This window comes from Strix aluco, chromosome 5 (assembly GCF_031877795.1).
Source record: "Strix aluco isolate bStrAlu1 chromosome 5, bStrAlu1.hap1, whole genome shotgun sequence".
Classification (NCBI taxonomy): Eukaryota; Metazoa; Chordata; class Aves; order Strigiformes; family Strigidae; genus Strix; species Strix aluco.
The window spans coordinates 4,677,093-4,689,393 of NC_133935.1; the positions used below are offsets into that span (position 1 = coordinate 4,677,093).

The 12,301-nt window shown below is 40.7% G+C and overlaps 1 protein-coding gene across 2 annotated transcripts in view; it reads right to left on the bottom strand.

Moving 5' to 3' along the window:
* LOC141923941 (potassium voltage-gated channel subfamily KQT member 1-like) overlaps positions 1 to 12,301 on the bottom strand; it is a 507,315-nt gene that overhangs the window by 356,347 nt on the left and 138,667 nt on the right. The window lies entirely within an intron of this gene.

Consider the following 12,301-nt stretch of genomic DNA (forward strand, 5'->3'; position numbering starts at 1 on the left):
GAAGGTGGGTTTGGATTGCGGGAGCATTCAGTACCATAGTTATATTCCAAGGAGTAAGAGGCATTCATAGTCAAACTGTTTTATCTTTTCAACACATCCTCCTCCACAGCTTTGTAAAAAGTACCTACTTTTCATGTTAATACACCTTACAGTTTGCTTATAAGTGGAAACAGAAGGAAGCAAAGACAGTCGAGAGCTGACCTCTTAAAGCTCAGCCTGAATGGCTGATGAAGACTCTGTTGGCTGGGTGTCACATACACAGGAAGCGTGCAAATAAGAAAATAAATTAACATCTGACTGAAAAATGTTCCAATAAATTTCCCATACAACAGCACTTCTATGATTAATCCTGATACTAGAGCACAACAGGTAGTACTCTAAAACCAAACATGTCTGCAAAGAGTAGAACTCACGAAACAACGTCTTTGTTTAGAGCTGCCCCTGTGCAGATTATCTGCACTCTAACAAGGGTTACATTTACACTGTAAAGCTTTTCCTTCTTGGAGGGCAACTCCTTTGAGTTTCTCTCCACTACCTGAATGCCAGTATTCACAATACTTCGAGGCATAAAATATATTTTAAACTTCTTCTCCTCTAGCAAATGTGACTGAGCTTGGACAGTTGGTTCAAAAGTTATTGGTGAGGACTGAGGGAGAAAGAGGGAGAGGGAGGGAGGAGAAGACTAACAAAAACAGACACAGAAAGGATGATCTCATAAACCTCGTCTCCTTGGGAAACCATGAAAGTATGATCAGTACAGTTCAACCGTGATGCATAAGAGCTGGATTAGAGTAATGTCTTTTTCTCATTCTTTCACATGCCACAAATATGGAATATTCATTTAAACAAAATCCTTATTACAGCTTCTGGAAAAACTATGAAATAATCGTTAGTAACTAGAATATATACATATGGGCTGCAGAGCACAAAAGAAGTCCACTCTCACCTTGCAGACCGTATCTGTCAGATCACCAAACACAAATGAAAATCAACTCAGCTTACTTATACTTATATGCACAGGATCAATGGAACGGTGAGTGATCTTTGCAAAGACAAAGATCAAAGAGGGGAAAAGTATAAGAAAGGCCGGTGTGCATGCACAAACTGTTTTCATCAAGCCCCTATAAGGTAGTCATATCAAAACAGATTTTCTTAAGATGTATGGCTTGGGATTGTGACCCTTCCAAAGCACCAAAATCCTGTGGGGTGAGAGAGATCCAAAATAAAATTGATTTAAAAAAAAAAAAAAAAGCTAGTAACTTAAAACACACTATGTATGTGCATTTCTATGTACGCATAATATAGCAAAATATTTTTCTCTGCCAGAAAAACAAATTTAGGCAGGCTTCAGTTTTGGGAAAATCCTTCTTCCACATAACAATAGAAGTGGGTAGTTTCAGCCTAAACAAAAACGTTTTGCAAAGCTATAAACATTTTAAAAAACGAAAATGAAAGTGAGAACTGAATCCCTCTTCACTCTAGGTATTGCTCCATATACCATCTCTAATTATGCAGGCATCTTCAAAGGCAGATTTTCAAAAAAGCTGACAAACAACAACAAGAAACTCAGTACAGATAACTGGAGTTGGAAAGAATCAAATCTTACACTTCAATGCCTAGTGAAGAGAAACCAACAGATTTCTTAGTGCTGGATGTTGATCACATCTGAAAATCTGGCTTAAATAAATATATGGGAGAAAGAAGAAAGCCAAGATACCTCTATTTTGATCAAGCCAGGTTTTGAAGCCTAAATTTAAGAGAAGAAAGGAAAAAGACAGTTTTGATTATTACATAGGGATGTTGAGGTACTGCAGACAGTTGTCAGGAAATCTTAGGCCAAGTATCAATACTAGAGCCGAGTTTTGGCTTTATATATTCAAATGCACAAACTTATCTACTTTTAAATATTTTATCAAAGGAACAATTTACATTTCCAAGCATAACACTGTCATAATTTTAGATACGGTATACCTAAGAAAGAATGGAATATTTTGTATACAATGTGTGTTGGCTTTCATCCTCAAAATTCAACTATTATTACCATTTCTAGAGTTCAAGAAAGCACATCACCTTGCATATTCCTTTGAGTAGCTTTCATTCTCGTAAAGACAACAAAACACCTCTCTCCAAATGCAAAGAAACCCGTTTGTATCCTTTCTATAGTGTAATGCAACATAAGAAAAAAGGATTTTCCCTTGATTGGATATACAACTTCACTTGAAGGTGTAATCACTTGTTTAGTAATTTTAAATATAAAATACAAAACAGTCTACAGAATGCCATGGACACAAATTAAAAAAGACAAGTTCAATGCAGCACATATTCTTTTGGTGTCTGAGCGCCCTCTGCATCTTTCGAGGTGCATGTTGGTTTGAATTTCTGCTTTAATCATACTCCAAACTACTTCTTTTTCCTTTTTGCCAGCCACTCCCAGACATAATTTTTCTTTCTGTCTTTTGAGGAGTAGTGGAAAGCAGGGAATGCATCTGATTGCTGTACCTGGGAATGAAAGAGGTCAGGCAAGAGAATGGAAGGGTGAATTTCTCTTCTGTCCTTAGTTTTTCCATACAGAGTGACAGCTGCAGAATGACCTGGAGGGGGTTTTGTGACACTGTTATATGGCAACGGCTGGACATAACCCACAAACACACGGAACGGCCAAGCCTAGAATGGGGCAGAACAGAGGTACAGGACAGACAGAGCTTTCACCTCAACACACGAAGAGAAGCTGTCCGTGCAGTCAAGCTGCTGACTGTTTTTATCTCCTGGGTCCTCCTTCAAACCAAATTACGTGAGAGAACAACTACTAGCTAGAATTAGCTGGAAGGTTTGGTGATTTCATTTAATTTTTGCAAGACAGTCACCTACATTGAGCAATTCTCTACATTAGAAATGGGAGAAAAGTACCTGCAACATACACAGCTTGCAAAATATTTCAGCAGTCAGTGAACTGTTTACACAAGAGGGTTTGGGGTTTTTTTGTTTGGTTTTTTTTTTGTGCTATCTGAATAGCTCTATTCCAAACCTGCTTTTACTAAACAGTACTGCAGCTACAGTTTCAGAAGCACTGACACACAGACGAGGGTAAAAGATCATCTGCCAGTGAGGATTCAGTAAATCCAACAGGAATAGGCTCAGTTGTTGTTAAATGAATTTTAGTTAGTCTTAAAGAGCCACTGATACTAAGAGACTTTGAGCATGCAGGGTTTCACCAAAGTTCAAGGAATAAGAAATATGAGAGTGTTGGGATCATAGAGCAACAGGGTTGCCTACTGTCAACAGTAGAACAAAGTGGTTGGCTGGGATGATTTTGATCTATGTCTCAGTGAATTTTACTTTACACCAATTTCTAACTACTGTCATTTATTCTAGGACATGCAGCCTCTAGTTCTAGAGATAGAAATACTTTGAGTTGCTTCAGATGATGTACCAATTCTTTCTATTCTGAGATGCATTCACATTATATGTATACTGACCTGTCCTCCACAACCATCACCTCTGGAATAGTGCTTCAAAAACTATGTTTTGTGGTGGTTTTGTGAGAAACCATCATGAGACCTCATCGCCCTCTACAACTACCTGAAAGGAGGTTGCAGAGAACTGGGGATGAGTCTCTTTAACCAAGTAATAAGCGATAGGACAAGAGGGAATGGCCTCAAGCTGCGCCAGGGCAGGGTCAGACTGGCTCTTAGGAAGTATTTCTTTACAGAAGGGGTTGTTGGGCGTTGGAATGGGCTGCCCAGGGCAGGGGGGCAGTCCCCATCCCTGGAGGGGTTGAAGAGTCGGGTTGACCCGGCACTGAGGGATCTGGTGTAGTTGGGAACGGTTAATGTTAGGTTAATGGTTGGACTAGATGATCTTCAAGGTCCTTTCCAACCTAGACAATTCTGTGATTCTGTAAGTTGAAACCAAAAATATCTAAAGAGTACGTTCACAGCAGTTGTAATATGGGAAGTTTCTCAGCCTCAGCAAGAAACCTTTGACAAAAACGAGAACGTGTCCACTCTAATACCTTGCCTGCTATGTCATTTACTGAGTATGTAATGGGAGACCCAGGTTCAGCTGCACACCCCGCTGACTATGGTGGAAGAACTTGGAACTCAGTTTCTCACAGTTGTATAGAATAATATTCTTTGTTCAGAAAAAAATAATCCCACAGGCATTTTTCTAACAAACAATCCTATTGCACCTTTTCCAGTCATCCAGAATTCTCTTTCCCTCTGAGTCACTCTGCCTTCTGTATTTCTTATCGATCTTAAAAGCCAAGATACATTAAAGATTCACTCTTCCCTGAAGCATATCCTGTCAATCATCTGTCCTACCTACCCTGCAGATCATATTCCGTTTATTGCAAGGAGTTCCTGGCACCATCATTAACTAAAGAACACAGTATTACATTTTGTTTCACTAACTACTTGGAAAATGAGAATCCTTTGAGTAAACCTTGCCCTACTCCTCACAATATAACATTATGTGAAGTTAAATGGTGACTCGAGACCTGTGTGAAAAAATGCACGCGGGGAGGTATTTATTATTAACTTATTTGCAGCTACAATATGAAACGTAATTGCAGCAGTAGATCAGGTGCACAACAGAAATCTTATCCAGCTGCTTGCACTTCCAGATAGGTTGCTTTAGAGCCTTCCTTCACCAGCAGAGTCTGGTGCTCTGCAGCTGTTCAGCTGCTAATGTATCTGGGTCATGGCTCTGCTAAGGAAAGCAGAGCAGGCTTTGGATTCAGATCAAGTTCTGTTGCAAACTGGGGCAAACACATGGAAAAGGGGACTGGCTGGAGCAACCACAATTAAAACTCTTAAACTGAGCTACTTAGACCAGTTAGGAACTAAAGGCATGATTCTGCTAGGTCCCACTGGACAAAAGCACCTCAGTTCCTTCTGTCTTCCTCCCCTCCTATACTATCTCTCTCTTTTGATGTGGTGGGCCTCATTTTGAACCTCATTATAAGTTCTTTGAAGCAAGAACCATGTTTTCCTATAAGTTCATAAAGCACATAGTACAGCTGAACTTGGAGGGATGTTTCCAATAACAGTTCAGTCATTTAGATAATATTCTTCCAAAATGATGGAGAGTGATGCCAGCCATGTGTTGAGCAATGCTCTCTCTACCAGTAAATAAGGAACCCAGAGGTTGCATGAAGTCAACTTCCCAGAAAGCCCACAACAATCAAATTTGGTTTGTTGGCTCCAAGGAGGCAAAGATCTGACATCTGCACTATTAATATTGAAAAAAGCCTCCTCCTGTTTTATCTTGGAGTGCCTGTGGTCCACTTATGTTGCCACATATCAAAAGGGCAATAAACAGCAAAGCTTAGTGATTTTACTACTGCAGTATGTTATGGTGGGAGTTAACAAATAGGTAATAAGATAGGTTTCCAGTTGTAGTTTTTAGGGTACTGTTACACACAACTCTGAGCAATGGTGACCCAAGAAACATTACTAAACACATTTGCACTTTTTATTGTTGTGCTTACGTGGAGATTTATGTAGGGTTTTTACAAACCTAAAATGGTTGTGATAATTTATGACCACAAGATATTGCTTATAGAACAATTTTGAAACTTCTAGGTACAGACTGCCAAAAACTATAAAATCTAGTTCTGAAACCTTGAAGAAAAGAGCAAGAGGCTATTCAGTTTGTGTGTTAAACCACATCTGTGTGCAACATACAGTAGAGTACTTTAATGCTAAATGATTCCAAGATGAACAACCTGTACAAAAAAAAAAAAAAAAAAAAAGAAAATATCTCTTTCCAAACTTCTGCATCTCATGCTTTATACCACATTGCAAGGAGCCTGCTCCAGATCTATAAAGTTATTTTTTTTAATAAATCCAAGAACATTTCTCTATAGAAAACCTTCTTATTGGACACCCACATCCAACCTTCAAAATCCCTTACTGTCATTAAGTGTTATAGCAAGTCAGTAGCCTTCCCAATTTTAAGGCAACAACTGTTTCTGTCATAAGCCACACTTTCCACCATACAGTAGCATGTGTCAGTCTCACAATGGGTAGCTGAGGCCTGGGAACCAAGATACTACACGTTATTGAACCATAAATGAGTTAGACTGACAGGACTGTCCAATGACTACATTCTTAAAAACATTAAAATGCTATGTAAAAACTGCATTTTAATTCTGATCCTCCTAAACTACATCAACAAAAGGCCAATAAAGATTTATGGCTTCATAACAAAATAAAGTGGATGTACGTCATCTTGTCCTGCCACTTGCAGAGACAAGGAGGGAGGTCAATGGGAAACTGTTTCTTATTCATAAGTATTAAAAACAACAACAAAAAAATCACAGTTAATCAAATGAACTATTTATAAATTACAACATGTAATAAGGGATGGCAGACATCATAGTGAAAAAAAATGCCCTTAATTTATTTTTAACTCCGGTGGTCAGCAGAGCAGGGACAGTGGAAAACAGAGCTCAGCAAAGTGTGGCATTCCAACCTCATTCCTACCTTAATAGGCTTGTTGGGGGCCCCCTGTTTGCAACTGGCAAAACTCCAGATATTACCCCACAATATATGTCTTAGCAGGCTCAGCAGGAGATCTTACAAATAGCCTTCACCCACTCAAAGCCTTAATTTCAGCTATCCCTGCCAGACCAAGGGGGGCTGCTAGAACTATGATATTTTCAGCATACAATCTAGGGACACATCAGATAAGCAACTAGTAGCTCTGTAGAGAAGATACAATTTTGAATCTCTTCCACTTTATTGACTCTATTGCAGAAACGCATCTTTTTCCCTCAGAAGAGGGTAAAAAACCCTTTTTTTACAGGGTTGTTGATTGTGCGCTTGTATATGTAGTGTTTACTCATGTAGAGTCCTCTCTTCTAAAAGCTTCAGAAGTAGTAAATAACTAAAAAACTGCTCAATAAACCACTTCTTTTTCTTTATAAATTTACAGAAAGCAGTCTTTACAAGAATTAAGAAAAAACCCAAACATAAATAAATGTAGCAGTAGTTACTTTTCCCTACGTTGTCAAATATTATGAATGTTTAGTTTGATGATAAGGTGGTGTGACATCGCTTATTTGTGAAGGAACATAATTCCAGGAAGAATAATTTATGATCTTCTAGATTACAGTTGTAACTACACAAGTTAAAGCTTTTTGGTTATATAGGGTAGATCACGCATGATAAAATGACCATGTTCACTCTTTTTACACAGCTTTTAGTCATCATAAAAATCTATCTTGACCTTCATTGCTCGCAATTTTCAGTCTGGCAGATTGCTTGTTCTAAAAATAGGTAAGAGATTATAAATCAAAATGAGGAATGTGACTTTTCAAAGTAGAATAGCCATGAAGAATCTTACTGTCTACCAGACTTCACAGTGTTTCAGCAAAACATAACACTGAAGCATTAAAAAAGTTATTGTTAATCATAAGCTGTAAATTCATTCCTAGAAATCAAGATTTCCTCGACTGGAATACAAAGGAAATAGAGAAAAGTGACATGAGCAGTCCATAGAGACTCTCAATATCACTAACAGATAAAAAACTCACAGATTATCATCTTTCCTTCATATTTATTATCACTTAATTCAGCTAAATTGTTGAAGTGTCTGTATTTTGAAAGGGAAGAAAAGGAAAGCAAATCTTCCCAGGAGGGAATAAAGCAGACTGCAGTTGCACATGAATAAGAAAAACGTTAAGTATGCTCATGAGATGATATACGTTATTATTTGCTGGTTAGTTAAATAAATTAGAAACCAGATTTAATTCTGTATAGAACTAGAGCTTTTATATGTTAAACACTTACATAAATTGCAACCAATTTAATTTCGAACTTTTGGATTTACTGAGCCTGCACTTTGTATCTCTAAGGAAATCAAATGCAGGGAGTACACTTGTACATAATGTCCTTGCTGATCAGAAAGGAAATATTGGAGAACACTGTAGGATCCTTGTTTGACAACTCTCTGAGGAAACAGCTGAAACTTTAGGTATCGTTTTACTCCTACATATGAACACTTTGGAACAGGCCAGGCTCCACTTAGTGTAAGCAGTAGTGAAAGTGCTGCCTCACTCCACAAAATTTATACATCAATATAATCTATTAACATGGGTATTATTTTGGTTGTTGAATTGGATTGGTGTAGAAATTCCCTCCTCTGTGAAAAAAATGGAAGCAAGTTTGGCATGTAGTAAACTTCATCTAATCTGACAGAGAGTTATCCTGATGTCAAAACCTTAAACTATGCCAAGCCCCAGCTCCCCACCATCAGTGACGCGGACACTACATCAAACCTGTTTGCTTAATTCCAGTTTGCACTTAGAACAGGTTTGTTCATCTTTGCTTACATTGATTATGTTTATCCATGTGTTTCTGAACTCCAGTGAACCAGCGATGATTGTTCTGTGTCACATGAAAAACAGCACTTTGCATAGCAAAACAGCAGAGAAAATTTATAGTAAAGCAGAGCCACACTTCTAATACAGGCTTGGGTGTCAGTAACAAGCTGCTGCCCACAAAAACGATGCAGTTCCAGTTCTCCCTTTTACACTCCAGCAGCGCCCTACAAGGACTCAACTGGTCTCACAGAACGGTGACCTCAGCTGGCAGAGAGATACTATCATTTATATTGCTGTAAGAGATGTGGACACGGTCCAAGTGGAAGAGACAACAGTTTCTGGCCTGCAGATCTTGTAACTTGAAGGACAAAAGAGGGAGAACAAAGGGCAGGCCTAAGTGTTACAACGTGGAGTGAGCACCACCAGGCAATGGGTAGCACATGCTCGGTTACAACCTTTCATTAACCACAGACAGCATCATTTCTCAGATGTCCTCCTATTTCACAGGGCGATGTAGCTAGAATGAAACGTGGTTGGCTCAGGATGCTGGTCAAATGCACGGGCAGAAATGAGAAGATCTAACTTCTCCTGTTACTAGACCACTACTGGGTCCACACCTTTTCTGGGATGATGCTTGTCTTCTGAAGTCTGTGGGACTCATCACTGACTCCACATGTTCAGAGTATGGAAAAAGGTCTTTTTTTTTCTTCCCTCCAGATCTACAGAAAAATGTATGTATTTCCTTTCAGTATCATCACTATGGTCTGTGGCTTTATCCCCATAGCTCAGACTGTGATAATGTTCTGCCAAAAATAAGATTTTTTTTTTTTAATCGTTGTGAGCACCAGGCACAATTCACTCCCCTCAGTTGCTGAATCCAGAAGCCTGAGACAGGCAAGGCTGCTGCAGCTCCATGCCAGCATGTTCAACTGGTTGGGGTGTAATCCCAGTAGGCAGGCACACACATACATACAACAACTACGTACATATACACGTGGCCAGCCACACAGATCAGCACAGAAACACTCAGCACACACGCAAACAGCACCAACGGCCTTACCTTGTTCCCTTCACTAGCTGATCAAGATGAAGGTCCATTACAGAAAAACATATATGTATGTACACAATATGGATGTCTCCAGTAGCTAGCCTGGACATACAAGCCCCTGAGGCCCACAGCCCACTCCAGCTGCTGGTAGAGGTCACCCCTGCACACACCAACAAATGCAGATAAACACACAATAGATTCCACCAGGTGTTAGACACTCAGTCTACTCAGTAATTGGTTCATGGACCCTCTTGTCGCCAGCTGTCTCACTCAGAGGCACATATGCATACCCTCACTTGACCCTCAGGCCCTGTGGTCTCCATCATAAACAGCTAGATCCCTGTGGTTGCCAACTCACAGACTCTCTGGACCCTACCTGGCTTCCCTAGCCTACCCACTGGCTAGTCTGGCTTCATATTGGCTAGCAATCACACACTGACCCGCAAACCCTCGCTCGTTCCAGTTGCGGGATCCGCAGATGTACAGCCCCTGCAACACATGGTCTGACTCCAGTTGTTGACCTCTATACGCACACTTACATACAGATTAAAGAGTCCCTCAAAAAAGAGTGGAGTTTAATAAGAAGACAGGACAAACTGTGCTGATCAGGCAGAGGGCATGACCAGGCAGATGCACTGAGAAGCAACTGTTTACCTGTGACCAACCCATCTTCTCTCCTTTTCCCTCTACTTTCCATACTTCTTTCTCCCCAAACCACCTTGATGTCTCCCTCTTTCTCCACCATACAACCCATAGTAAATTTTGTACAATCCCAAGATGCTCTTCCTCTGCACCCCGTAATGAGTCCCATACCCCCAGGCAGTGACATCCTCAGTCTCTTACCTGAAGAGATGTTCTGATCCTGATGGGTCATGCTGGACCATGAGGCTGATGCTCCCCTGTGACAGCTCTGGGAGGGCCCAGGGTGGGGGCTCCTTCCTCTGTCTGGGTTATAGGGGTGCCCCTGCCTGCTGCCATGTCTGTTTGTATGGAGATGAGCCTTTTATCACATAACCTGACAGGTATAAATGTTTACCAGCAATATCTGCTAAGTGGCTGTAAATGTCTCTCCAAAATTGTAACATGCAAATGTCTTAAATATTAAGACACAATGTAAACCGCAGAGGGCGGGAGAAATGTTGTGGGCAGAAAGTCCACTTTCCTTAAACTTAACTACAGCACCAGGAACTATATAATTCCTTCTCAAGCTCCCCAAAGTGGCTTCAGCCCCCTTACCTGTGCAAATCTAATGAGCACATTTAAAGCTTGAGCCTTACCTAGTCCTGGTGCTTGGAAATGTGGAATATGTAAAACTCCCCCAACAAATCCAGGTTCCATTGCTGAGCAGGCTCAGCCTCCTAATCCCACTGCATTCAAAAGAAAGTTGCTTTGTTTACATAAATCTGGCTTTCAGAGTTTTTCACCAACAATCTGGACAAATTTAAATCAGTAGGTCATTCAGGCAAAGTTACAGATTTTAGCGTACAGAGAGCCTAACGTACAGCATCTCCTAACACACAATAGACGGTCTTTAAACTGCAAAGAAAGACTAGAGGTTGTTCTGTAAAAAGAAAAATCACTGCAATAGGTCGAGATTTTCTGGATAATGGGAGTCTCAATAGACTATGCAGCCACAGCTGCCTTGTCTGCCTGTAAGTGATGTTTGAGATATCACTAGACACTACAAAACCAGGAGGAATGACTGAGAGAGTAGGTTGCTGGGCTGCAGCTGAGCAGCAGAGAGACTAAGTGTAGCCAGGACACTTAAATCTAGGCAAATAATTTCCAAACTCATAACTCATAAGGTATCAACAGCGTTCTCAGCAGCTAAGGCAACTAGAAACGCAAGCAGAATATATCATTTTCTTGCATCCCAACAGCAAATGGAAACGATGAGAGAACAGCAGCTTTTACTATCACTGACTTCCAAGTAAGTCAGATCCTTATGTCCCAAAGGATCAGTGCCTTTATTTCTCAGCAAGATGCTTGTGCAAATGTGCTCTCTTCCCTTCCCTCCTCCCCCATCCCAGCTTCCCTATGTTCCACCAGCCAAAAAACATCCAGCAACAGGATAAGGGCAAAAGAGGGGGGAAGAAAAATGAGTTACAATGAAAAAAACCCTCTGGACTACATTCTGTAATCAAATAACCTCCAGGTTCTGCTTCAGGCTAGCCCATTTTTTTCTCTGGCTGTCGGCTATTCCGCCCTGCAGAAAAGGGCTGTTATTGTGCTCCGCACAGGTGCATAGAAAGGCTCCTAAAGAGAACTCCCAATGAACACAAGGCATAAACAAACTCAAGTGTGGTCTTCTCTTCAAGAAAATAATTCAGCCAATGTGAAACTCCCTCCTTGTAATAAATTAGCTCCTAAGAGTATTCAAAAGCTAACCTTTGACCTCCTCCCGTATTATTCTCATGACCACCAGTGGGAGAGGAGGTCAAGTTGGTCAGTTCTTCTCACCAGTCACTGATGCCTCTTTAGCAAAGGAGGGGTGGGGGAGGATGGAAAAGAGAAAGAAAAAGAGAGGGAGGGGGGAGAAAAATCAAATTTGCTTCTCCATTGAAACATAGGCTTAGTAAGTAAACCAAGGAGGCCCAAGCCTCCCCCGGCAGGCGTCCAATTTTACAACACATTTGTAAGTGTGCTGCTGTCTAAATATACTCAACACAGAGAAATTCCACACCATGGCTACAGCAAACGGGCCAGCACTCCCCAGACAGCTGCTGCAGGATTTTTCGGCGTTCGGTCTGCAAACTAAAACCATGGAAAGCTAATGGAAAGGCCACAACTGGCAGCTTGCTTTGGCCGCCTCACATACACAAGGCTCGTCTCCTGATTGAAAGCATATGAAGAAGGTTAGGGTGCTAAAAATAGAATAATTTGTTAAGTGGCACATTCCACCTACCCATGGCTGGCACATGCTA